The 24,199-nt window shown below is 42.7% G+C and overlaps 1 long non-coding RNA gene across 2 annotated transcripts in view; it reads left to right on the forward strand.

Moving 5' to 3' along the window:
* Window positions 1-19,135, forward strand: part of LOC147019524 (uncharacterized) — a 91,543-nt gene extending 72,408 nt beyond the window's left edge. Inside the window, exons 4-5 of one of the 2 annotated variants that reach the window (XR_015061446.1) lie at window positions 13,700-13,803; window positions 14,112-19,135. This is a non-coding gene — a long non-coding RNA (uncharacterized LOC147019524). Of the gene's footprint in view, window positions 1-4,983; window positions 6,060-13,699; window positions 13,804-14,111 lie in introns of those variants that run through there. The other variant, XR_015061447.1, reaches the window with a different exon arrangement.
* The last annotated feature ends 5,064 nt before the right edge of the window (window positions 19,136-24,199 follow it).

A 24,199-nucleotide genomic window follows, 5' to 3' on the forward strand; every position in this document is an offset into this window, starting at 1 on the left:
TGGATTAATTTGAAGAAACTTTTACTTATTTTTTTTCTCCTCAAGGAGTGTTTTTGTATTTTATGGTGGGACAGACAGACAGACAGACAGACAGACAGACAGACAGACAGACAGACAGACAGATAACAAACAGCATTAGCCTAATATATATATATATATATATATATATATATATATATATATATATATATATATATATATATATATATGTCAAATAAAATTGAAGGTTAAGAACTCATTGGTCTATACTCTATACGTTCAAAGCAGGCTGATGTTCAAGGGGTCAAAGGTTCACGAAAAGCCCAGCCTCTGTGGCGGTCACACCGTTTGACCTCCATGGGCAATGTAAGTAACCGCTGGTGGTAATGATACTGAATGGGGGTTGTTCTCGCTTGTAGGAGCTACAGTAATCTCAGGACTACCAGGTGGCTGCTGATCATCAGGAACTGCAACCTGGTTAGTGTATCAGTTTCTGTATCACTTGAGTCATCTCCATACAGATATAATGTAGCTGAGTGGCTTGTTCAATTGGCTGCCTCAGTAGCCATGTGCAGATTTTGCGTATTACATTGGTATTTGCGGTCACCAAATTGAATGACATACGAACATGGTAATTGATGATATTTCAGGACCACTGCTGGAGACCATTGTTTCGACCCAGGGAAAGGCCCCACCTTAAAATGATCTCCTTTTCCCAAACAGTGAAAGTGTTGCCTTAGAAGGCAGATTGTAATCGAACTTCTGTTTGGCTTTGATCAAAATGACGTTTTACATCACCTTGTAGTTGACTCGAGCAAGAAGTGCGTTTGATGCAGGTAAAGTAGTCCGTGGGTGCCAACCCATAAAGTGTTTGACAGAGACAGATTGATTCCCTCCAATGGCATCCAGTGGCATTGTTCTGTCGTCAAGGAGTGCTAGATGTTTGTCTGCACATTCCTTGCACAGTTTCTATGTTCTTTGCACAGCTTTCTCAACCTCTGCATTGGAGCATGGAGAGTCAGGACTAGCAGTGCAGTGCTCATTTCCAAATTCAGAAAATTTTTTTGTGAATACCGCTCATGAGTTGTCACTATCTGATTGTCAAACTGAGACCATTGTCACTTTGGATAATTCTGGGAATGCCATGTTGGCTGAAATGTTATTGCAGCTTTTCAGTTGTGGTTCAGTTTGTGTAGATCTTTGAGTTCGACCACCTCCATTAATTTTGAACATAAGCCATCCACAGTCGACAAGTACTTCGATAATTCCAACTGAAAAACATGTGTGCCCATCACCATGAAAGTTAAGTCTATAGTTGGAATTTGTTTAAGTGGTTCAGCTGGCAGTTTATTCTGGGATATCTAATTGGCTGGGGGCCAGTGGGACCTACCTTGCACTCCCCTGCGACAATTTTTCACTGATACCACAGTGTTCATATATATCCCAAGTATCATAAAAAGTGAATGTGTTCAATATGTCAATAGGGACGTTCACTTTGTGATTTTTCAAACACACGAACCATCTGTGTGCATTTGTTGCCTGACGCTGTAGTATTACCATGCATCTTTGGTGGTAGAGGTTATGTTTTCACCCCTGTCTGTCTGTCTGTCTACCTGTGAGCAGGATATGTCAAAAAGTTGTGGATGGATTCGGACAAAATTTGGCGGACTGATTCAAACGAAATTTGGTGGACAAGTTGGATGTGTGATGAGGACAAACCGATTAAATTTTAGTGAAGATCCGGATTCGAAAATTTAATTTTTAAAGTGATTCTTTGATCACTATTGAGGGATGGGGCCAAAACCGATATATAAGCACGATATTTTAAAATGCTGACAATCTGTGCTTCATGTATGTTGGGACTTCTTATTCATCTGGCTCACTGTATAACTCGACATCCCGCGAACGCACACCTATTTTCAGGTGGTGACGACACTGTGAAACAGTGGTTTGGCTTTTTGCAGGATGAACAGGTAGACCCTATTGCTGGGCATGCAATTATCCTGGTTCTTTGGTTTGGTCCTGGTTTTGCGACAGAGGGTTGCTTGCTGGGGAAACGTGATGTTGGTTTTGACGATGTATGTGGGCTGTTATTGTTAGATACAGAGGACACAAGTGTCCTCATCACACACACACAATGTGGACTTGCTTCTGTGACAGCTCATACTGTTAGCCTATTTCTAGCACCTTTGCCAGTGACAGATCTTCACCCCTGTCTCAGGAGTGTTGGATTGTTTGTTCATAAATACCATTGATAATAGCGTCAATTAAAATGCCGTCAGGATTTTCATGCTCACGGTCCAGGAAAATTAAAATGTCCTTTCATTCTCACTTCAAATATATCAATAACTTTTTCTGGGTCACCTTCACCCAAGTTAGTGTCTTGTAAATTTCTCTTTCCTCCTGTCCGATCTATTTTCCTCGCCAGCCGGCTCTTTCCTTGTATCTCAATTTTGGGCCAACCTCATGGCAAACACGAACTGCACATGGTTCTTGAACACTCCAAATTCCGAATACAAATCCACACTATCCCAGTCAATCATGGGATGATCAAAGTTAATGTTTGCCATAGTTCATATAAAAAGTTCATAGATTGTTGGATGGGTCATGCAGAAGCTCATATTTTGCAATTAAAACAGGTGTTCTGACACCATGTACCAGAACACAGAGGACAGCAGAGCTGGAGGTATTTTCTAATAAATGCAAGTCTATCCATTGGGTCCATACTCTGTGCAGAGTGTTGATGCTGCCTCAGCAGTCTCCTTGGCTATTTGACACAATCCTGGACGGGTCACCACTCCGACACAGGATACCAGCAAGCTGGTACTCATTTTGCACACCTCGGAAGGATGACAGGCAGAGTCAACCCCACCTGGTATTAATTCAACAGCAAGTGGGATTTGAACTCAGGATCCTCAGATCCCAAGCCTACCACCCTAACCATTAAGCCAACACCAGGCATATATGCAAGTAATGTGACATCATATACAAATATGGTTGGCAGGATTGCCTAGACCCTGGAGGTAAGCATACTCACATCTAAGCTGTCTAGCCTGGGTTTGAATCCCAACCCAGCTATGAACTGTCTGTCATCTTGGTGCTTCACAGGCAGGGTGGATCATTGATGTATGTATCACCCCTTGGATAGATGTTAAACTGGTGTCGAATCTGCCAGCATTTGTTGGTGGATGTTAAATATCCCAGGGTGTCCTCAAAGAGTAGGTGAGCTATCGCCGGAACCATGAACAAATTCCAAATTTCTGCCCGAACCAGCAACGGGCATTGCCTCAGTGGCGCAGTTAGACCCTCAGCCAATGATGCTACCCCGCTGCCTTGTGTTGGATTTGAATGAAGAATATACAAAAACAAAATGTAGAGCATACAGCATTGAAAAATTTAACACATTACAGGCAGTACTGCCGTTCTGCAGTTTTCATACCCTCGGTATAATTTTAGTTCCCATCTTAAGTTGCCCTGAGGGTACTTGGAGTCGACCACAATGTGCGGCCTGGCATCACGTGCAGAACAGACCAAGCGGAGCAAATGAGCCCACCTCCTCAAAGGTCATCAGTTATCCAGCAGGGTGTTTCTCATCAACCTGAGAGTAATTTGTACTTATTCTGAGAATAGTTCATTTTTCAGGAGCTCAGAATTCAAATCATGAATATTTCCATGTACCTCTACACAAGGAATACACAAGGAAATTTGACATTTGGCCAATCATACCTGTGCCACATCAACACCAGACCTCTATATATATATATATATATATATATATATATATATATATATATATATATATATATATATATATATATATATATATATATATATATATATATATATATATAAAGACAGAAAGATGCAAAATGTTTTCTTCTTGTTTTTTGGAGGTTTCCTTTGTTTTGTTTTGTTGTTTCTTTGTGTTTGTGTGTGTGTGTGTGGGGGGGGGGGGGGTGGAGGGCTTAGGCAGTAATTGGGTGAAAAAACACACAACATCAAGAAGCACACACCACCCCTTGACAAGACTCACTCTGTATGGATGCACATAATCACCCATCAATGCTCAAGCTGCCTAAAAGTCTATCTCCATAACTTCCAGGAACCTATATAATTCTAATTTAAACTTATCTACTTTTTCTGCTGCCAATACCTTTCCAGGGAGACCATTCCATGCATTAACTACTCTCTGAGTGAAAGTCCTCTGCCTTACTACCATCTTAACTCTCCTCTTCTTTACTCTCAGGCGATGGCGCCTGGTTCTGTCACTGTCTACTCTGTTGAATAATTCATCTGCACTTATTTTATCTCTGCCTTTCATTATCTTAAACATCTCCATCATACCCCCTCGCAACCGCCTCCTTTCCTGTGAATAATGCCCTGTCTCCATCAACCGCTCCTCACAGCTGAGTCTAGCTAGGCCCGGAATCAATCTTGTAGCCCTGCACCGAACCCTCTCTATGGCAGCTACGGCCTTCCTGAGATGTGGTGACTTCCTTTAGCTGTATTTGAACCCACAACACCTTAGATCCATGTTTGTGTCTTGGAGATTGCATATTGACAATTTCAATTTTGTTGTGAGGCTGAGTGCAGTTAGAGACCATCCACAAAAAACCCCGTAACCAATAATGGTAGATTTTTGATCTCAAACCCTCCCCAGCGCCATTCCTTTGAACACCGTATGCAATCTCCTTCCTCCTCTGACTTCAATCTGTTCCCAACTCCATTCCCCCCTCCTCCTCCTCCTTAACTGCCCTGCACAATCTGTTCTCTCTTACCCCTTTCTTTTTCTTCACTCGATTGTATTTTTTTTTCAATTCATCGCCTATCTCTTCATACATATGCAATGTGTAGAATGTAGATAGCCTCATGCGACTTCTAATTGTGAACGAAGGGCAATGTCAGACTGGTATGATGGAGTAAACACTATCATGACCATTATTATTACCTATTGTGCTCTGATGGAGGGTTAACGACCAAAACGTGTTTCTCCTTGCTTCCCAGGGTGGTTATGTCATCCTTCCGAGGTTGGCAAAATGAGTGCCAGCATGCTGGTATAATGTGTCGGAGTGGCGACCTGTCCAGGATTGTGCCCAATAGCCAAGGAGACTGCTTAGGGAGCACCAACGCTCCGCACAGAGTATGGTCCCAATCTCCTCCTCCTCCAGGGCGGTCAGCACACTTCGAGCAATTTTCTGTTGATTTCATCCATTGTTCTACCTGTCCACCGATGCAGGTAGATACTCGCCTTCACCAGGAAGACCACTTCTTCATTTTATCAATACCATAGTTGTATGCTGTGCAACTCCCTCTCTTTTGCATTACTTTTGTTCATTTTTTTTTTTCTACCTGATCGAGGCGCATGAAAGAGTGAGGTGACAGAGGGTGGAAATGCGACGTATAGACGGTGGTGCCATATTTGGACAAAACTAGCAAGGGGATGACGGAATAGGAAGATCATCGAGAGAAGAGGTGTGTAAACAAGAACATAGTGTGGATCGAGGAAACACTAACCTGCAAATGGGAGTGTTAGCGGCAAGGGAATGCTCATGGGGGTAAAAAGCTGTGGGTAAGGATTAAGGATGGAGGTGATATTTTATGGTAGTTCACCATCCTTATGAAGCCCTGGGATTGATCAGTCTCTGGAAGGTAGTTTTAATCAAGCAACAAAAGAGGAGCAGATGAGTTGAGGTGTGCAGAAAGCTTGGCTTTTGGGGTATTCCGGGGGATGTTGACTGGAAGAACACATGAGCACTGCGGGAGTTAGACAAGAGGAGAGATTGTATAATAAAAACACTATGGACAGATCACTGACCCATCTGCAATGTGAGATTAACAGACCTTGTGCTTATGTTATTTGATCAACGCAACAGTTAAAATCTAAAAGAACAGTTAAGTTGCATGATGTTTATCGATTCTCGAGGATTCCAGCATGATCCAGATCCTTTGAATCCGACAAATCCTTGAAGGTTTCGGTGAAAACAACATGGCGGTGGTCTCTGATACATTGTGTGCATCACTCGCGTCATTGTTGCGCAGTCTTCACATTTTGTTAACAATTTTGCAAATTTATTTTTTGTTTTCAGGTGTCATCAATGATTTTTCTTCATGTTTGTGCAAGTTGAAGTTGGTTGGCCTGTTTTCATTCCAATCTAAATCTGGAGCATCATGTAGAGAACCCAGGTTCAAATCCCTTGTACAGGCTTGGCCATTGTCACATTTTCTTCCACCCGTCACATGACGATTGGCAGCTGTTTATAAAGATTAATGTTCATGCACATCTCCCTGAAACATCTATAATGCAACGTTATTTTTATAATCATAATATAATGGGCGTAAGCCTGGAACTTCTAACACACTTTTCTCCGGACATATTCTGATCATGCTTCCGAAATCATCACATTATGTGTGTCCATGTATTTACGCAGGTGATAGCGGGTTCCAAAAAATCGAATATGTATCGAATTTTCAAAGAGGGAATCGATGACGTCACAATCAGCAGCGTTCGGCGGCAAACCGACGGCAGGGTCCCAGACGACGTGCTTTACTTAACTAAGTCCATGAGTTCAGGACATTTGTTCAACTCAGCATTTACGACTTTTCTCCTGCCATGCTGTTAATCTGTTGATGGAGGTAATATAGAAATGATGAATATGTCAAATCGTTCGTGTTACTCATCCGGCACTATGCGTCAAGGCCAACAATCTAAAGCGACCGGTCTCAAACACTACCATGGACACCCAGACACACCACCAATATGAACTGAGCTGTTGAATGCGGCGCAAAACATCCAAAGAAACTACCGTAACCGAGTATTGTGATCCGCCCTGTCCCCCATACCCGTCGTAGACGGGTATTATATCTGCTAGTTTCTTTCATGAAATTTTCCCAAAATAACGGTGAAAGCTACTCATGGTTTTTGGGTTGTATACCAGTACGTAATCAGCCTGGTGTTGGCTCAGTGGTTAGGGTGGTGGCGTGGGATCCAAGGGTCCTGAGTTCAAGCCTCATTGCCTGCTGAATTATTTCACCAGGGGGTTGATTCAGCCTGCCATCCTTCTGAGGTCGGCAAAATGAGTATCAGCTTGTTGGGATGACCGAGTCATTTGAGTATCTTGCGTCGGAGTGGCGACCCGTCCAGGATTGTGCCCAATAGCCAAGGAAACTGCTTCGACGCACTCCGATGCAGTTAGAATGAGGTGCAGTGATGTGCAGGTGAAGTGCGGAAGGGAAGGTGAAAGATGTGGATGAAGGTGGAGTGTTTTTTATTTTTTTGTATACCAAGTCGAAGCTAGTGTAAGAGCTAATGCACAGAAACATATAACAAGGCAGGAGACAAGAGGGGCAGGAGAGGGAAGCACAAAATAGTGGGGAACAGAGACAATAGGAGATCTGTGGAAGGGAGAGGAATGGTGCAGGGTACACAGGGTAAACAACATGGTGTACTACAGGGACTTTCAGGAAGGAAAACAGGGAATTTTGGGTGGATTAAGCAAAGATCAAGATTTTGGATTGGGGAAGATATGAGATTGTGGTGAACAGCTGATTTGAAGACCTGGAGGGAGGACTGGGATTGAAGAGAGTGTGGGAGTTTGTTCCATAGGTGGGGGAAAAGAGGAATGAAAGAGTGAAGGTGACCAGTGATTCTTGATTTTGGAAATTTCACCAGGAGTTTTTTGGCGGAACTTGAGCGCCCTGAGGAAATGTAGCTGGGACAGATCACACACAGAGAGAGAGAGAGAGAGAGAGAGAGAGAGAGAGAGAGAGAGAGAGAGAGAGAGAGAGAGAGAGAGAGAGAGAGAGAGAGAGAGAGAGAGAGAGAGAGAGAGAGAGAGAGAGAGAGAGAGAGAGAGAGAGAGAGAGAGAGAGAGAGAGAGAGAGACGAGAGAGAGAGAGAGAGAGAGAGAGAGAGAGAGAGAGAGAGAGAGAGAGAGAGAGAGAGAGAGAGAGAGAGAGAGAGAGAGAGGTGAGGGGTGAGGGGGGGAGGCATGACAAGGCTGGAGAGAAGACTGTAGAAGACAGAAAGACCACCGACCTGCCTCTGGTGAGAAAGTGTGAGACCCAAAGACTCAGCTTCATCGCAGGAGATGCCAATGACACTAAAAGCCTTGGTTTCCACAGCGTGAAGTTGAGCTTGGTGTGAGGCAGGATCACCACCCTAAAAAGAGAGAGCAGTACTCCATCAAACTGCGGATGAAAGCATTGTGAATGGTGAGAAGCTCAGGTGTGCTAAGGAAGGACTTTGCACAACGGAGGATGCCCAATCAGCCACTGGCTTTGGAGGCCAGCTTGGAGATGTGGCTTTCCCAGGAAAGGTCATGGCAGATAGTGAAATCCAAAAGCTTGAATTAAAGGACTTCATTGAGGGGATTGTTGAGAATGTAGATGGGGGTGGGGTGGGGGGGGGGTTCCAGATGGTCCTTTCGGAGAGACATGGTGAGAGTGTGAGATTTGTCAGGATTGAAAGACATGTTCCACATGTTGGACCAGCTTTTGATGTTATCCAGGTCTGCAGAGAGTGAAGAGGCTGCTGCCTGCTGATCAGAGGGATGACAGATGGTATGGTAGAGGGAAGAGTCATCAGCAAAGTGATAGAGGATTTTCCAGGGAATCTGAGAGTTCATTGATGAAAACCATAAAAATAACTAGACCAAGAACACTGCCTTGAGGAACTCCAGCCTGGACGGGAAGAGGAGATGAGAGAATTCCATTAAGAGCCACACGTTGACTGTGACAGGAGAGGAAGTCCGTGAGCCATGAGTGGAGATTGCCTTGGATACCATAGGAGGAGAGCAATTGATCATTGCAAAATCAATTGCAAAAGCAATTGATCATTCTGGACCAGAATAACCTCCCTTTGGAAATCTTTTGATCAGCGCCTTTTGCACTTTGAGAGGCTGATCGTAGGATGCTTTTTTTGTTTGTTTGTTTTTTTTCTTTCTTTTGTATACCTTATCGAGGCTAGTATGAGAGCTCACACCCAACACACTGCAAGTGGGGCATGAGACAAGAGGGGTGGGAGTGGGAAGGACAAAACAGTGGGGAACTGAGACATTAGGAGATCTGTGGAAGGGAGAGGGATGGGGCGGGGAACATGGGGAATACAAGATGGACATTACAGGGACTTTCAGGAAGGAAAGCAGGGAATTTGAAGGAGGTGGGCTTGGAGGTGTCGAGGTTGATCTCCAACATCTGGTCATCAAATGGGAGGTTGGTCATGGAGATGTCCAGCAGTTACTTGGTGGTTGTGGTTGGCCAACAAATGTTGTTTTAAACCACTGCATTCTCGCTCGGGAGGAATCCCGCTTCTCTCAGGCCTGAAAACATGAAATGTATACAAAGCTGAGGAACGTTGGGATGAGTCATGACTCGTACAATACTGCAGTTAAATTTGTATAAAACACTGACATGTATGGTACAACCCATGCAAGCTGAATGCATGTATTATAATGATGACACTGACAATGATCCATCTGTATGCTTGTCTTTATCTGCAATGTCACAGCCGCCAATTATCCTGACAATCATTAGTGACTCGTATCCAAAAATCTCCCACATCTTCAGAATGAGGGGGGACAAAGCAGGTGGAGGAGGTTCACCACCTGAATTGCAAATAAAGGACAATAAAATGATCTGATAGTTGTGTGTGTGTGTGTATGTGTGTGTGTATATATGTCATCATAATGCAGCACACTACTACCATATTTGGCACGATTTTTGAATTAGTAAGTGATGTATGGTACACCGACCGGTCTTGTGGCTTAGTTTCGTCCATTCGATGATCTTCTGTTGAGCGGGAATCTGGACGTCCCATCTCTCACTCATTTATCGAGCCGCAGCTAACTTACCGAACCTCCTGATCATACTCCCTCCTTAGTTGCAAGCAATTCAAGAATGTACAACTTTTATGTACAGGAGTTCTTCCCTCGGCTCTTCACTGATGTCTTGGGGTGGGGAGAGAATGGCTGGCAAAAACACAAACAGGCCTACCTTAACAACAATTTAACTTAACCAATCAAACCCCACGACTTGACCACATCTCCCATTGGATGTCACCTGCTCCAGCTGTAAGCTGAGCCCAAATACCAATTTAGAAAACTACCTGTACAATTTCACGGGCTACCTGTCCTCCATAGCACATGTCACATTGCATGGGACCGAGTGGAACATTCATACATTCATACACAACAGGCAACCATCAAATTCCCTGCAAGGCCATGGCTTCATCATTTACACACTGCAAGTGTGGCCCTCAACAGGACAGCAGGAAGGTCCTACACAAACAAGACGGTGGGAGCACTTCAGGGTGTGGTGCCCACAGTCCAAACACAGTCGCCGACATCACGACTTCTTTTCCTCCCCCTCCTTCAACTTCTTGCCCCCCAGGAGCCAAACAGCTCCTGAGTTGTATGTTCCGCCTGGGAAGGTCTCCACACACACAGGCTGTCTTGGCCTCAGGCACTCCTGGCCTCTCCACGGGTCACCAAGTGTACCCCCCCTACAACCCATTGGTTTTCCAGCCAGACCATCTTCCAACGGACTCCCAAACTCCAGACGCTACCGGCTGCTAGGAGCGAGTTACCTTAGGAGGGGTTGTAGTCACTGCTCCTCCAGAGCCTCATCTGTACCTGTAGACACACGCACCTTCCTCACCCACAAAACCCCAGAGCCCCAATGCCACCAGGCATTGGGGCTCTGCCAGGCAATGGAGAGGGAAAGGGGTGGGGGGGGGTGGAGCTATGGACGCCTCAAGGATCGGAGCATTTTGCAGAGAGTGAGGGGAGGAGCCTGGATCACTAAGGTGCAGTGCATTTTGGGAGGATTGTGAGTCTGTGGAGATCCTGGAAGAAGGATCGTGAACTCTGAGGAGAACAATGCTGACAAGAGCTCGTGAAGGAGATCATCCTACCTGCCTGCCTCTGCCCTGTGCCTATCTTGTCGTGCTTACAGCTTGTTTGTCGTCCCTGGATCCTGCCGTGTGCTTCCATTGCCTGCTCGTCTAACAGCAGCTGAAGCCACCTGGTTTTTATTCCCTTTCCCATCTGTGATTGAGTTCGGAGTGAGGCACCTTAGATTTCTATTGGTTCACGGGTGCCAGCAGTGACCACTATTTTTGTTGTGTCTGTCTGTGACTCTCTCCAGAGCATAGCTCCGTGACATTTGATGCGATCTTGATGAAACTTGGACACAAGCTAGATATCATGGTCTAGTTGTGTCTTTTTGTATGAGGGGCGTCCCACGCCCCTTGTGGGCGGAGCCACGCCCACTTGAACTTTTTAATTTTTTTCTAGATTTTTTTTCTCGCAATTTCATTTCCTAGAAGCTGTGCATAATGTCCATAAGTACAACATATAAAAAAAATCCGATTTGATTTGGTCAATTTTGATGGAAGAGATAGGTTTTTTTCCAGGAGGGCTTCCTCAATAATGCCCGCGAACCATCGTCGCCTCCTGGCTTGTATATTTTATTTCGGATTGTCAATAATTATATAATATCGATTCCGTATTCCCCCTTTCTTCCTCACCTCAACCCATCGTCGCATCCTTCCATCGTTCAATCTTCCCTTGTTATTTGTTTCGCGAATAAACCCGTTGGTTTTACAAGAGTTAAGGTTCTCGTGTCTCTCCTCGTTTTTCGCATGCATAAAGCCGCCATAATTTGAACATAGTCTGAGGGAGTTAAAGCCAGTTTGGTCATTCCAACCAGTGTAGGTTTTAACCGGCATGGATATGACAATGTGTCAACAATTGAGAAATTTATAAACTAGAGAGTTTAGAGCACCTTACCCTGCAGAGGAAGGGTCATTTCAACTCTTTCTTTGCATTTCGGAGCATAATCTACGTTTCCGACAAGCCGCGATTTTGTAAGAATCTCAATATTCCTCAATGTTGAGAGCGTGAGCGACAAATGTGATTAGTTGAGATAGCGTAAAATTTTGTCCAAGTTCTGCTAACCGGGAGGTTTTTTTTTTAAGTGCCAAGAAGGCGATTTGTGTTCCAGTATATAATTCAATTATATAATTCAATTTAAATTTAAATTAAAGTTTTACAAGCTGGAGAAAATTTTTTCCGTAAGTTTACCGCCGCTAAAGCACCGACTTTTACGCCATCTTATTCAATACGTTACATTAGTTCTTCGTGCCTGTTGTTTGTGTCCTTTATGACGTCCTTAAAAACAGCAAGTTTCCTGTTTGAAATGATTTTCAATTTTATTTGACTGCCAGCCAGACAGACAGAGTTAAAAAAAATTACTTTCCTCCTCTGTACGCATGTACAGTCAGGATGAGATTGTATACAATCCAGAATGTTCCATGATGTATGAATGCTAACCAGGCCTTTTGTGCATGTGCTGTGTGTGTGTTTTCAGTGAGTTGGTTCTGCTCGCCGGGCAGTTTAAACCTGTCGTTTCTAGCTCGGAATCTGTGATTTAAATAGTCTTTTAAACATAATATTCAGCATTTAGACGAAAGAGTGGCAATTTCAAAATGGTTATCCATAATTATTCTGTTCCTGCAAGCAAATTGTACTCATGGAAATATAGGTAATACAAGAAATATCCGTGGATGAGAGGTGTCAGGTTCAAACCATTTCCTGGTAGTACAAGCGAGTGGTGGCAGTGGCTGTCTCTCTCTCTCTCTCTCTCTCTCTCTCTCTCTCTCTCTCTCTCTCTCTCTCTCTCTCTCTCTCTCTCTCTCTCTCTCTCTCTCTCTCTCTCTCTCTCTCTCTCTCTCTCTCTCTCTCTCTCTCTCTCTCTCTCTCTCTCTCTCTCTCTCTCTCTCTCTCTCTCTCTCTCTCTCTCTCTCTCTCTCTCTCTCTCTCTCTCTCTCTCTCTCTCTCTCTCTCTCTCTCTCTCTCTCTCTCTCTCTCTCTCTCTCTCTCTCTCTCTCTCTCTCTCTCTCTCTCTCTCTCTCTCTCTCTCTCTCTCTCTCTCTCTCTCTCTCTCTCTCTCTCTCTCTCTCTCTCTCTCTCTCTCTCTCTCTCTCTCTCTCTCTCTCTCTCTCTCTCTCTCTCTCTCTCTCTCACACACACACACACACACACACACACACACACACACACACACACACACACACACTGGCGGGTGGCGAGGTATGCTTACACATTGTGAGCAATAACTAACCATGTTTTGCGATTGTCTTGGGTTTCTCACCTGCATTTGATTTTTCATTTGTTTATTTTTATTTTTTCATGACCTCTGCCACCGAAGGTGAAGGAGGTTATGTTTTCACCCCTGTCTCTCTATCTGTTTGTGTGCAGGATATCTCAAAAAGTTGCAGACGGATCCGGATGAAATTTTGTAGACAGGTTCAGTGTGTGACAAGGACAAACTGATTAAATTTTGTGAAGATCCGGATCCGGATCCAACTACTAGAATTTTTAAAGTGATTCTTCACCATTGAGATATAGGGCTAAACCAAAATATAACACAATATCTCAAAAGGTTGTGGACGGATTCAGATAAAACTTGGTGGACACGTTTTGTGTGTGGCAAGGACAAATTGATTTGATTTTGGTGAAGATCCGAATTAGAATCTGGATATGAGAATTATTTAATTTTCAAAGTGATTCTTCACCATTGAGAGAGAGATAGGGCCAAAAACGATATATGGCATGATGTTTCAAAAATTTATTGGGCCTGATATATTCTCATGGATCAGGCATTACGTGGCGGAGGTATGCGCCCTACTGAGTACCCTTCTACTTTATGTTTTCATTTACAGATGCTTTCCGATGGTTCTGTGATTTATTTATTTTTTTGTTCCTGGTGTATCGGCTTCGATGTCCGTCGGCACACAAAATTTCAGCTTTCTACGTCACCCAGAAGGTACCGATCTTTAATTTCAGTCGTTGGAATTATATTTATACACACACACACACGCACACATGTACACACACTTATCTTTTACCAATGCATGCATTTGTAGACAGTGAACCGATTGCTTAACCTCGCTTTGTGCTTCACAAGTGAGGTAATGCACTTCATCATAGGATGAAGCATCAGCTCCATCATACTCACATTTTTCATCCTCCATCATAAAGGTTATGAAATTTCAAGATTAGTCTTTCATTGCTATGGTGATGATGCACATATCTACCTGTCCACTGAACCTGATGACATGCTCTCTTCGACAGCTCTGAAGCTTTCTCTGTCTGAAATTCAAACAAATGTCCATCAAACCTTCTTGAACCTGCTGCAAAGACTGAAATTCTGGTCCTCGGTCCCACATCCATCCTTTGAAATTTCAACACGAGACAGTGAAACTTGGGGATCGCCACCTGATATCTCAAGATTTCTTACTGTACATCAAGATGTCACTATGGATCCAACTCTTTCCTATATTCCACACATTGTGAAAAATCGGTAAATGTGTTTTCTTACATCTGTTCAATATTGTCCAAATTGGCTCGTGCTTCATTCAGAAGACGACTGAAGGTTTGGGTTCATGCTCTCCTAACATCACTTGTGGATTACTGCAACTCGCTGTGAGCAGGCTTGCCAGAATCTTCTTCTCAAGCACTTGCAACTCATTCACAATATCAAAGCAAGGCTTATAGTTTCAACAATATTGCTGATTAATGACAAACATAAATTGGTTCCTGTCTACATTTCAAATCTAATCACACCTTACACTCATGCAAGACAGCTATGGTCAAGCAATGGGATTCCCCTGACCAGTAGTTCCTCTCCCGAGAATGAAGACCTTTGGTGATTATGAATTCTTCAGATATGCTCCTCAACCATAGAATTCCCTTACCTTTTAAAATTAGCACACCATGATCAATTGCGCTTTTCAAATCTCTTCCAAATTCCTGTCCTTTTACTGTTGCTTTTTAATGATTTTTACTTTTTATACTTGTTCGTTCTTTGTAAAGTGCTTTGATATTTCACTTTTAAAAGAAAAGCTCTATACTGTATAAGTAAGTAATCGATTGATTGTGTTTTCATTTTACACTTTGTGCTGGTTTCCATGAATATATCTCATTGTGCTATCCCCTTTGAGCACCACTCCATTGGTGTACACAGCAGCCATATCTAATGAGGATTCAGGCTTCGGCTGAGATTACTGAACAGCAGGCACTGAGAATGTAAAGTTAGGGTTTGCATTAAAGTTACTGCTGCCATTAGTGTGAAAGGGCGAGCTGGTATTGTGGTAAGGCCTCCGTTTATGTTGAGCTTGGAGTTTGGTTTATGGTTGCAGTTAAGGATTCGGGTACTGTTGACTTTATTGTGAAAGGCTTAGTATTATGGTCAGGCCTACATTAATGATGAGCTTATGTTTGGGTTATGGTTTGGTTTAGGGATTAAGATACTGTTGGTATTGGTATGAAATGGTTATTGTTGGAGTAATCCCTGCATTTGTTCTGAGGTTAACCTTGTTACCAAGCGATGGGGCTACATGCTAAGCTGGTTGCAGTACTTTTTCGAGATGAGATGGTTGGTTGTTGTGTGAATGTCCTTCTGTCCAAATGATAAAACCGTTTTATTTCATTGCACAGCATTTTTCTCCCCTCTTTACAAGATGAGGTTCATGGAAGAGAAGAGTTAAATTCACACTGGGGTAGCAGGGCAACAATTAGGCATTACCAGAAAGGGAATGCTTGAACAGCAAAGGAAGAGAGACAAAGAGAAAAGAGAGGGGGGGGGGAGTTGAAATCACTGTGTACTGAAAGAGGGTTTGGTTAGGAAGAGTTAATTGGGGGTAATAAAGATCATGGATCAGGATGGGGATGACACGTTGTTGCAATGCCTGCTTGAAGACCTGGAGGGAAGAGTGGGATAGAATGGCCTCTGGAAGGTGGTTGCATACGTTACAGAATTTTGGAACAAAGGAGTTGAGGTGTGCATTCAGCCTGAATTTTGGAAGTTTATTAAAGGAGAGGGTTACTGGAAGAGAGCATGCATGCATCCTGAAGTTACTGGGGAGGTTAAGAGGACAGAGAGTGGAGGGAGCAATATTGGAGAAAAGACCACCAACCTGCCTACGATGTGAAAGCAACAAACCTTGTGATTCAGCCTTGCTGCAGGAGATTCCAATAATTGTATGAGCTTTAGAGTCCGTAGAATCCAGGAGAGACAGATGTGAAGCTGGGTTGTGAGCTCGTATGTGAGAGCAATACTCCATTGAGTTATGGACAAAGCCCTTGTAAAGTAGCTCTGATTTCCAAGGAAAGACTTGGATTAATGTAGAATTCCCAATCTGCGGCTGGCTTTGGGAGCCAGATTTGCTATGTGCTTGGCCCAGGAGAGGTCATGGCTGATGGTTTGGCCTGACTATGGAAACACATAGGGGTGTTAGTTTGACAATCCTTCCTGAGAAACAAGGTAAGACAAATGTTACAGGATCCATTAATTGGATGTTAGTCTGATAAATTAATTCTAGGACAGCAGAGAGTAATGCAGCTGCAATCTGCCTCACAGTGGGATAGGGTTGTACTGTAAAGCGCCAATGTGGAGTCATTTGAAAAAGGAAGAGAGTGTTTTCCAGAGCATCGGAGAGGTAATTTACATAAAAGAGGAACATGACTGGGCCCAACACACTGCCTTCGGAACTCCAGCTTCCACTGTGATTTGGAAGGAGAAGGCTTCATTGACGGCAACATATTGACTGCATGAGTGGAGGAAGTCAGAAATACAGGAATGAAGGTGGTTGTGAACATCACAGGCAGAGAGCTTGGCAAGCAAAGCATGATGCCAGACTGTCACATGTCTGAGATATGTCCAAGGAGACTGCCTGACTTCTTCATTGAGATTTTGGCCCTGCATCCATTGCTGAGAGAGGAGCAGCAGCATGTGGAGTTGAGTGACCGGGAAGGAATCCAAACTGACGGCCAGTGATCAGGTTGTTTGAAAAAAGGAAAAACTTGACATCAGCAGCATTAATGGATTCAATGACTTTGTAATTGGAAGTAATCTTCGTAATCTCATTGATATGATCTGTTTTTTTCGCCCTTTTGGAAATGGGTATTACGTTTGTTGACTTCCAGGCTGATGAGAGGTGGCCAAAGGAGGTCAGACTGAATAGGACAGACAAAGTGAAAGCAACGATGGCAGAGCAAGATTTGAGAACGTGGGCAGTGATGCCATCTGGGCTCGTCACCAAAGCAGGGTCAAGGTCAAACAGAACTCTTTACCTTCTCCAGTGAAAAGGACAGAGTCCAGTAGACAGTGAGTACTGTACGAGGGGGAATGATGGGGGACAGAGTGGGATGGGTTGGGTGCATTCACTTTTATTTTACCACTTTTATTTTACCTTTATTTTACCAGTGCCGGTGTATTTTATCATTCACCAGAATGTTCAGTGTGGAGAAAGTTGAAACACGTGTGTTACTCATCACAAATTATCTTACAGAAAAAAGACACAGTAGTCAAGAGAGAATAATTAGTGTTAACGAAGGACGCGTTACGTATGGGACAAAATTCTCCATCGGCTTTACATGCGATATATACAATGTTGGTGAAAATTGCCTTTCATCAACAATCAACAGGCTTGAGAATATTTTGATACAAAGATCCAACATTTAACGATTAGAAACTCAGCAATTCGTGTAGTAGGATATGAAGCAAAGTGATCATCTGATTATTAAGTATTAAAAATGCAAAAGTATTTTAAATTACAATAATATTAACCATGGTTTGCAAGTATTTCTGAAGAAAATGAAATGCAGAACTTTATTGCAGACGTACACAAAAATTTACCAATGATTAAATCTGGACAGGACACGTCAGACAGATGTTTTAGTGTGTGTGTGTACAAGGAATGAAAATAAACAAAAGAATTTGCATCGAATAATTTTTTGGTAATTAATTATATTTTTAATGCTCACATAGATTTTTGTTTTGATTTGTCTCAGGACCTCAGGGCTTTTGTACATTCAATAGAAGTAATTATATGTCGATGTAAACATTTATCAAATCTGGAAACTTAGTTATAATATGGACTCCTCCTACTAACACAAGGGAATAGAAAAAGGTAATTTTGTGTAAAAGGGAAATACATATTCCAGTATGTTTCATAGAAAAAACAGAAACTTAGAGGTGCCTGAAATAATGATAAACAAAAACTCATCTTCTTCAAAAGGAGGTTACACATTGTTTTGTGTACAAAATGAATGAAGTCAATGATGAATGAATGAAGTTGCCGTCAATGAAGCCTCCTTACAAATGGAATGATCCCATATTGTTTTGTCTGCCTTAAACTTGGCCATGTGTGGAGGACAAGTCTCATGAGAATACATGAATGCCCAAATTGTCTACCGGATAAAGTAGTGGTGACATTTTGATGATGTTGAAGTCGTCTTTCCCCCAGAATTTGCAAGCAATGTCCCATACATAATAGTCTTGTCAAATACGTACCATAAAAAAACGAATTGTGAACTACTTATCTACTTATATTTTAAGCTAGAAATACAGGATCCATCCATCCATCCATCCATCCATCCATCCATTGGGACCATACTCTGTGCAGAGCGTTGGTGCTGCCGAAGCAGTCTCCTTGGCTATTGGGCACAATCCTGGATTGGTCGTCACTCCGACACAGAGAAATACAGGATATATGACCAATACATGATGGATTAGAACTTCTGAAAATGACATTAAAACATTTTCAGAGCTTTTAGTGTAATCCTAAAAACCCCATGTAAAATTGTTATGTATGGGACATTGCTTATTAAGAACAGGCCTACTTTGCATAATTAATGAAGTGAACAATTTTTTCCTTGTGTATTAAAAGGACATGGTAGAGTATTCATGTCCATGTCAAAAAAATTGTTTAAATTTTGGTTTAATTTACTACATCACTATTTCAAATTGGCCCATACGTAACACCTAATTTGCATATATGTAAATTAATTTCGTGATTTCACACCTTAAACTTATGATGTTACCATTTTCTTTCAAAGATTAATAAAATATCACATTCAGATGTGAAAATCTCATTGAAATTAGAGCTGTGGTTTGAATTTGAAATTCTGCCATGTGAGGGGACTTTCTCTTGGACTTGCCCTACCCATGCCATCCTGCTTTGTCCATCGGTTGTGGGGGACCTTCTCTTGGACTTGCCCTACCCCATCTCATCCTGCTTTGTCCATTGGTTGTGAGGGGACCTTCTCTTTGATTTGCCATACCCATGCCATCCTGCTTTGTCCATTGGTTGTGAGGGGACCTTCTCTTGGACTTGCCCGACCCAACTCATCCTGCTTTGTCCATTGGTTGTGAGGGGACCTTCTCTTTGACTTGCCATACCCATGCCATCCTGCTTTGTCCATTGGTTGTGAGGGGACCTTCTCTTGGACTTGCTATACCCATGCCATCCTGCTTTGTCCATTGGTTGTGAGGGGACCTTCTCTTGGACTTGCCCTACCCCATCTCATCCTGCTTTGTCCATTGGTTGTGAGGGGACCTTCTCTTTGATTTGCCATACCCATGCCATCCTGCTTTGTCCATTGGTTGTGAGGGGACCTTCTCTTGGACTTGCCTGACCCAACTCATCCTGCTTTGTCCATTGGTTGTGAGGGGACCTTCTCTTTGACTTGCCATACCCATGCCATCCTGCTTTGTCCATTGGTTGTGAGGGGACCTTCTCTTGGACTTGCTATACCCATGCCATCCTGCTTTGTCCATTGGTTGTGAGGAGACCTTCTCTTGGACTTGCCCTACCCCATCTCATCCTGCTTTGTCCATTGGTTGTGAGGGGACCTTCTCTTGGACTTGCCCTTACCAATCCCATACTGCTTTGTCCATTGGTTGTGAGGGGACCTTCTCTTGGACTTGCCCTACCCCATCTCATCCTGCTTTGTCCATTGGTTGTGAGGGGACCTTCTCTTTGACTTGCCATACCCATGCCATCCTGCTTTGTCCATTGGTTGTGAGGGGACCTTCTCTTGGACTTGCCCGACCCAATCTCATCCTGCTTTGTCCATTGGTTGTGAGGGGACCTTCTCTTGGACTTGCCCAACCCAATCTCATCCTGCTTTGTTCATTGGTTGTGAGGGGACCTTCTCTTTGACTTGCTATACCCATGCCATCCTGCTTTGTCGATTGGTTGTGAGGGGATGTTCTCTTGGACTTGCCATACCCATGCCATCCTGCTTTGTCCATTGGTTGTGAGGGGACCTTCTCTTGGACTTGCCCTCCCCCATCCCATCCTGCTTTGTCCATTGGTTGGCTGTGCTATCCCTCATTTCCAAAAAACTTAACTTCACTATTAATCTTCATTCTATTGTATTGTAAAGTGTGGGATATGCATCGAAAAGATGTTATATCATTCCTGTATCTTTGTTCCAAATTGTCTGTCTGGAAAACAGAATTCTAAATGCAATTTGGCCATGTGTGTACGATTCTGCTTGTGCAGTGCCTTGATCCTCAAGGATTTTGACAGTTAACCTGTAATTGTTTTCTCCATCGATTCTTCATTTACTTCTTCTTATTATTATTTTACATTTACAATTTTAACCTTGGCATTGAACTTCAGACCTGGAAAGTCCATGACTCATTCACCCCAGAATACGAAATACCTCCACATCATGATCTGGAAAATTATTCTGATGCTGCCCCTCAATAGGGAAGATGTTTTGAGTGCTGTTTAGTGCTGTTTCTTTTCGTAGGCTCAAGTTTTCGAGTGCATTTCACTGATTGAATTACAAGAAGGGTCTTACAGGTGTGTGACTTGCTATCGTAGTGCTTAATATTATAAATGATGCACAAAGAAGCACCATCACAGTCAGGAGGTAAATTTTGTATGAAACTCTTCTTTATCACATTAAAGATTATCACGTTTCACATTTAGTAAACTATTCGGTAAATTGACGATTGTGGTGTTTTACTGTGCAGTGCTGTGTAAGGAATCCTGTTGGTGGCCAGTAAGCGTGGTGTTGGCTTCACAGTTAAAGAGACTGGCATGTATGACCTTCGGGTCTTAAGTTTTGCCGTGCCGTGAAATAATGCCAAATCGGTTGATTCAGCCTGTCATCCTTCCGAGGTCGATAAAATGAGTACCGGCTTACTGGAAACAGGGGGGCACTGCATCAGCGGCACAGTCGCATTCCCACCGATGATGCTGCAAAGTGGCAACCATCGGCTGCATACAAAATAATAATAATAACAAGCCGGTAGGCGGACGTGGGTAGTCGACTACCCCATAGAACCTGACGCGATGGGCCCGTTCAATGGGGAATGACCTGAGGATTAAGCACAAGAAAATTCATGATTCTAGCTTCAAGGGTTAATGCTGCAGATTGATTTTTCGTTAAAATACCCCCACATTTAGAGGTTTTTTGGCCGTTACTAGGCAACGGAGGGGTCCATAGCAACAGTTCTTTCTCACACATAACTAGGAAATACCATGAACCTACCATACCAGTTTCATGTATATCTGACTCATAGTCTCTGAGATATAACGAACTTCGTTTTTTTTATTGTTTTCGACCAGGGTTCATTCAAAGTCTATCTTCTCCGACAGTTTTCATAGGATCCGGCTGGAAATTTTTGACAATATGGCTGAATGTACTGCCCACAGTCGCTCGTGGCCCGATTTTTGATTTTCAAAAAAAAAAATTTTTTTTTAGGATATTTCAAATATTTCAAAGTCCTATTGCTCGGCAACGGATGGGTCCATAGCAATGGTTCTCATTTGCACACAACTAGGTCATGGTATGAACCTACCAACCAAGTTTCATCAAAATCGCCATTGTATTAACGGAGCACTGGACCGAACAGACAGACAGACAGACAGACAGACAGACAGACAGACAAGCCGGACAAACATATCGACGGAAATACTGATAATCAGGGTAGAAAAAAAAATCTCAAAAATTTTTTTCCCAACGAGATCGACGACCCAATAATAATAATGATGATGGCCTGTACATTCTACATATTGAAAATGGTAACATTGCTCCAGTTTTTGGAGAATGATGTGGATACAATTCATCACATGTATTCTCTTTCTCTGCTGATCTGGAAGGGGGAAGTAAATAAATATTTGCGAATGAGGCCTTTATCAGATGCGCTTTATTAGAATGTGAACAAGGCCTGCCTAAAATCGGGTCGAATGGCCTATCCAACCCAAAAAGAGATATTTAGGATAGATTACCAGAGGTGAGAATGGTAAATATGTTTTTCATCACCAGACATAGGGATGGGTTGACGTCGTCTATCTATTACATAAGTGACACATTGCTATCACATTGAATTACTTTATGCTTATGGTTGGACATATACTGAAGAAATAACTACACCATACTCAGCATATCTGAAAAAAAAAAAATATATATATATATATATATATATATATAAATATATATATATATATATATATATATATATATATATATATATATATATATGATATGTAATTACAAATGAACAGGAAATAAAGATTATATGTGTATGATGGAAAAATTAAATGCTTAGACCAGGAACTGAACCCAGGTCCTCTGGAAAACCGTGCCAGTACTCCGCCATCTGAGTTATCTGGGCAATCCTTGCACATGTTGGTGCCATTCTCTTTCCCCTGCTGCTTCCAGGGCACTCACAGATAGCAGAGCACTGGTACGGTTTTCCAGAGGACCTGAGTTCGATTCCTTGTCTGGGCATGTAATTTTTTCCACATATACATCGGATATCTAATATATACAGCCTTTTCTAATATGCCTGGTGTTGGCTTAATGGTTTGGGTGGTGGGCTTTGGATCCGAGGGTCCTGAGTTCAAATCCTGCTCAGTTGTTGAATTAATACCAGGTGGGGTTAACTTGATCTGTCATCCTTCCAAGGTCAGCGAAATGAGTGCCAGCATGCTGGTATACTGTGTCAGAGTGGTGACCCATCCAGGATTGTGCCCAATAGCCAAGGAGACTGCTTAAGCAGCACCAACGCTCTGCACAGAGTATGGTCCCAATCTCCTCAGGTGGGCTTGGTGAAAGGCAAATTAATGCTCAAGCAAGACAGTAGGCAGGTATGCAACAAGGCTATGATGAGCAGTTAAAATTTGGTCCATCAGACCACTAGTTGAACTGGCCCACTAGTTGAATAAATATTTGAACTGACATTTAGTGTTCCTTCCATCTTGGTTTTGGTATACCACATCGAGTGGAGTGGTCAGTGCTCAATTAATCAGAGGTAACTGTTTATTTCGCTCATTTGCACATATCATCCATCATTGGTTCGCAACAACAACAACATGGAGCTGTGCGTTCTGCAATTGTCACACCCGTGTCTCATATTGAGCCATTCATACTTTCCACTGGTGTGTCCAGTGTTGAAGCCCACATAAGACCTTCTCGTATGGACAGGACAGGTACTTGGAGTACAGAAAACGAAATTCTTACTCGAACACATTTGCTGAATACCCCAGTGTACATGTACAATAGAGAGAGTATGGATTGGGTAAGGTACTCCCCTATATATAATATGCATTTTGATGAAAATTTGCCTGAAAATGTCACACAGATGGCGATGTATGATCAGGCTTCAGCATGATCACTTTGATGTTGTTCTCTCTACTGTTCACTGTTATTTATTTTAAATATTTTATTTTTTAAATAAATAAATATTTTTATTTTAAATCCACAGTAATTATTTAAAACATTTCTAAGTCCAGGTCATTGTGTGCTCTGAGGCTGGATGAAGACTTTATTCCGCTGCGCTCGCGAAGTGAAAAGCAGGGTTAAGCGATCGGTAGTGTACTTACGTACGTCGTACGTGTCTGAAATAGGCCAAATCTCTGAAATCCTCAATTTTCATCCGAATGACTTGAAATTTGAACAGGATTTTCATTAAAATGTCCTCTGATGATTTTAATTTAAACGATTTTGATGCAATGTCCTCTGCTGGTTAGGGAAGGAATTTGGAATTTATTCATCACTCACCTACTCTTAGCAAAGGATGCCACAGGAGCTTTAATGTCCACCAACTATTGCTGGCACTCAATACACCCATTTATCATCCAACGGAGAGACGACACACACATTGATGAATCACCCTGCCAGTGAACCACCAGGATGACAGTTTATAGCTGGGTCAGGATTCAAACCCAGGCTAAACATCTTGAAGACAGGTGTATGTACCTCGAGGACATCGTGTGAGCCCACTAATATGGCAGTTAGTGTCAACATTCAACTCCTCGGAGGATCAATCCCTGATGAAACGTTGAACTCATTACCATGGAATATTTTGACTCCACACTCAAGTGGTGATTGCCAGCACTTTATAATGAGCACTGAGG

This window comes from Eptatretus burgeri, chromosome 9 (genome assembly GCF_056783735.1).
Source record: "Eptatretus burgeri isolate ZD-2024b chromosome 9, Ebu_testis_v1, whole genome shotgun sequence".
In the NCBI taxonomy this organism is placed as follows: domain Eukaryota; kingdom Metazoa; phylum Chordata; class Myxini; order Myxiniformes; family Myxinidae; genus Eptatretus; species Eptatretus burgeri.